Source organism: Labrus mixtus, chromosome 20, assembly GCF_963584025.1.
Source record: "Labrus mixtus chromosome 20, fLabMix1.1, whole genome shotgun sequence".
NCBI classification, from domain to species: Eukaryota; Metazoa; Chordata; class Actinopteri; order Labriformes; family Labridae; genus Labrus; species Labrus mixtus.
This window is the reverse complement of record NC_083631.1, coordinates 23172880-23177879: the sequence shown is the minus strand read 5'-3', so window position 1 is coordinate 23177879 and position 5000 is coordinate 23172880.

Genomic DNA, 5000 nt, shown 5'->3' with positions numbered 1-5000 from the left:
ATATTACATATACATGAGTGTGTAGGTACATTACATATACATGAGTGTGTAGGTATATTACATATACATGAGTGTGTAGGTACATTACATATACATGAGTGTGTAGGTATATTACATATACATGAGGGTGTAGGCATATTACATATACATGAGTGTGTAGGTATATTACATATACATGAGTGTGTAGGTATATTACATATACATGAGTGTGTAGGTACATTACATATACATGAGTGTGTAGGTATATTACATATACATGATACATCGTCATTGGTTTCAGCTTGCCGAAGTGATTACGTCTTCTGCTAGTTTGCCTGGTGATTTATCTGTGCAAGCTTCTTTCTATAAGGTACCTGGTATGGAGGAACACCAACAGAAACTCCTTTGTCCGGAGGGCACTGATTTAGGATCATGCTGTACCCAGATCCTGAGGAGTGTTCCTGTTGGAGATACAGACCGAGGCCATACAGAGAAACAGTTTCTAATTGCTAATGACGCACGAACATCCTAATCTTTTAAGTTCAAATGAAGACGACAGACAGATAGTATTTTTCCACTACACCTGTGACTGCTGCAGGGTGCATAAAGTGTCTGTACGCGACCACTACGATCTCTGTGCACGTAATTAAACGGCAGCATTAGAGTCCTGGGTGCATCTGTGAAAACTAGGCTAGCTAAGCAACAGACAAAACCCTGAAATTGATCGACATAACTTTGACTCATGGTGCATATGTGATGTTTTTCTACTGGTTAAAAACAGCAACAGAACTTGGCAACGACATTGTTTTACATATACATATATATATATATATATATAAATATATATATATATATATATTTATATATATATATATATATATATATATATATATGTATATATAGACAAATGTGTGTTGCAGGCTGGGTTAAAACTAGGACAGGGACTGTTCAAATCCAGGGCATATTAGTGTTTTGGGAGTGTGCCTATGTTCCCACATTTCCTTTTTCATAAATTTGTATCAGATTTTATCCCCCTTTCTCCCACCCAAGCCCTAACCCTAACCCTAAAAATCTTAGAAATGTGGGAACATAGGGCCGTGGGAACACTGGGCTGACCCCAGTGTTTGATAATATTTATGGGGACTCAGGACACGGAGCTTGAAAACTTGACGATCCAGGCCAAATCAGGATGTATGGTCACCCTGACTGGGTCTTCATTTCCAGCTTCCAGACTATGAAAGTGACATCTCATGTTCATCATGAAGGTGTAGTCTTAACTTACTCTCTGCATGAAAATGAACTTTTGTCTATTTCTGTACATTAAATTGTGCCATACTTCATTTTCCCTGACATAAATATGATAAAATATTTCACAATAAAATCACCACAGAGCATCAGGTTTTCATATCTCTGCTCGGCTTTATTTGCTCTGAGTGTCACAACTCGATTCTGGTTTGTCGAAGGGACGCTGAGGTTTCTGCTCTCTCTGCAGAAGAATCTTTGTGAAGCAGCTTTTTTGTATCTTTGATGGAAACATGGCTTAAATTTAGACATCAGGCCTGTGGGGCGTGTGTCAGCTTAACGAGGGGTCTATATCTAAACAACACCCTAGTTTTCAGAGTTTCTGCTACAAAACGGCCTGTGGCTTCACACCTCCTCATCTGCAGAATGTACTCACACAGACTGCTGACACCACGGTGCCCAAATGCAGGCATGCGTTGGGTGGGGTTGTTAAGTGACAGCAGTCACACGTCCACGTTGTTAACAAACATCACAAGCCGCTGCAGCAGACATCAGCACATACAATAAGTGACATTTTCAAACAACTGCTTTGGGTGATGTTTCTCCCCCAGTTTGGAAGACAGAAATCGTTTTCACATCAGACCTCCTTAAAATGTCTAGATCATTTCAAATGGTAATTCTTTTTATTTATTTAATTTAACCAGGAAAAAGTCTCATTGAGATTAAAAATCTCTTTTACAAGAGCGTCCTGACCAAGACAGGCAGCAGCACAGTTACAGGGCTTCAGGAATCACAAAAAGAAACATTCATCAGAATCTGTCATAAGTCATCAGCAACAAAGCGATCAAAAAGGTTCAATACGAGTTAGCTCAAACATCTACAGTCAGATATTTCTGCCTCCAGATCTTTAAGACGACCTTTAAAAACATTCAAGGAAACCAGCTCCCGAAGATTTAAAGTATCTTGCAAACGATTCCCTTTTTCCTAATTCAGTACGGGCTTTAGGGATGGTTAGAATGTTTCGATGGTAACTTCCAGTACTTTTTTAAAGTATGTAGCAACAGAGTCCTTTATAAGATGCTGGAATGAGAATATTTGTCTTTTTATCAATGCTATGTGTAGTCCGAGGGAATCACAATATGAACTAAAGAGTGGAGAAGAAAGGAGGATGTAAACGTCACCGCCCTCTCCAACTCGCTCCAGGTGACTTCAGGAGAAACTCAGAGTAAAAAATGTGGCTGTTTGCGTTCACACATGCAGATATCAGGAGTTTTTCAGGAGTTTTATGCATGTGTGAAAGCCCTATGAGTGAGCTGATGTGAGAACGCAGCAGGATATTATCAGGAGAATTCACCTCAAGGGAGTTTCCTGTTCTCCAGTTTGTTCTTCTCCACTCTTTAGTTCACATTGAGATTCTGTTCAACTACATGTAGCATTGATAGAAAGACACATATTCTCATTTTTGGACTTAATCCTGAGACATATTTTGTACTAGCTGAACAGGAAGTGGAGATTTTCCTTTATTCTCATGATACAAATTCTAAAATGGCAATCATGACAACAATATGGGTGATTTTATAAACCTTAAAGTTACATCACAACATGAAATAAACCCGTGTTCAGGGTCAGGCCGCAGTCTCAGCTCTTCTGTGAATCTTTGTGGCTTGTTGCCTTTCTGTGGTTTCATGAAGGATTTGACAAAAGACATGTAGTGCCACTTTCTCACGGCCAACAACTTTCCCCCACCCACCCGTTTTACACTCCTCTGATCTTTCTTTTTTTCAACTTTCGCTCACATTGGGTGACAAAGGGTGAAGGTTACAGACAGGACAGGACTTTTTTTTTGTCACGTGAGGGAATTAAGAAACAACAAGTCAGAGAGACAGTTTGACGATGGTGATGTCTAAATTAAGTCTTATGTGCTGAGTAAGCAGAAAGAAAGATAAATGACACTTAAAAGAAGTCGCTGCTTTGTAAGTACACGATGTGAAAAGACAAATCTATTTCCAGAGAACGTAGGAAATTAGTGCCTCTCAATATCAGCGTGTATCTCAGTGTCGTGTAAAAATGTGAAGCCACAACACTGTCATCTCAGCCCATCGCCGCCCACTGAACAGGAAACAAGAGTTTTTGAGGAGGTAATTTTCTCCTGTGTTAGGGCTTATTGCTTCCTCCTACTCTTTCAATCAACTGTTGTCAGATTGAAAACAGATTCAGATTAAAATCAAATGTTTTTCCATGAAAGGAATTACAGATAAAAAACTGTACTGAAACGCTCTCTCACGCTGTTCAGACGGATGACTTGCATGTTTCCACTCTCGCAGAGCAGCGTGAGGAAAGAACGCTGATTAAATGTGTGTATGGTGACATCATGATGAGGTCATTCTGACAAATTCATCCACAGCTGGGCATCCCCACTCCCACACGCGTTGCTGCCCCCTATCAGATTTGAATCAGTCGTAAAGTGACAGAAAGGTGAGGAGGTGTGAGAACTCGAACACAACATCGTACCCGAGACCGTCCCTGCCTACGTCTGCCAAAAAAACGGCGCTGTCACATGCGGAGGGGGGTCTAAATACATAACCACAAGCTTAAACAGTTCCACTTTAATGCCACTCTGCGTATGTAGCACCTCCTCAAAAATTTACCTACGAATTGCAACGAGGCAGACAGCGAGCCCTGTGATTGGTCCACATGAATAACACCTGCACTAACAACATTTTCGGTATCGCCCCCGTTTACAAAATTCTGCAGGAGGACGAATGCTAGAAAGGTTATTATCAGCTCAATACTCCAACATTATACGCAAGTTTATTCATATAGCACATGTCAACAACAAGGCAATTCAAAGTGCTTCACACAAGACATCAAAAGCATCAGGACAGAGGAAAGAAAAGAAACATTAAAATAGAACATTTAAAAAACACTGAAATTATTAAATCTGAAAATATGTTCAAATAAAAATAATTCTAATAAAATTAATTTAAATAGCATAGCATTAGTTAGTGTTGTAGAAGTCGATCGGTCTTGGCCTCGAGACCACCTTCTAAAGGTCTTTGTCTCGTCTCGGAATTGCAAGCATTTTTACTCTCTCTCGGTCTGAGCTTCTTTCTCAAGTCATCACTGTGATTGGCTGAATGTGTGACGCCTGATTTTTTGCTCTGACCAAAATTTCTCCTCCAGACCTCCTCGTATTTTATCTGCAGAAAATCGAGTGAGCTGATGTGAGAACACAGCAGGATATTCTGCGGAGAATTCTCCTCGAGCCAATAGGAGGGGGGAGTGACTGTCTGCACGCCACCTCTACCATCTCCGTGCTCTAATCAACCTGCTGCTGCATGTTTCCTGTTCTCCAGTTTGTTCTTCTCCACTCTTTAGTTCACATTGAGATTCTGTTCAACTACACACAGCATTGATAGAAAGACACATATTCTCATTTTTGGACTTAATCCTGAGACATATTTTGTACCAGCTGAACAGGAAGTGAAGATTTTCCTTTATTCTTATGACACAAAATAAAAATTCTACAATGCCAATCATGACAACAATATGGGTGATTTTATAAACCTAGAGTTACATCACTACTTGAAATAAACCAGAGGAGAATATTCAGAGCAGTCTTTCTGAAATGATCTAGATGTTTTCAGGAGTGCAGATGTGAAAACGAGTATGGCAGATTAGCTCGCAGCTTGTTTTTACACTTGGAAAATGTTGAGTTAAGGTCTTTTATGTTACGATTAAAAGAGAATTATTAGACGACTTTAAGTAAAATGTTTATT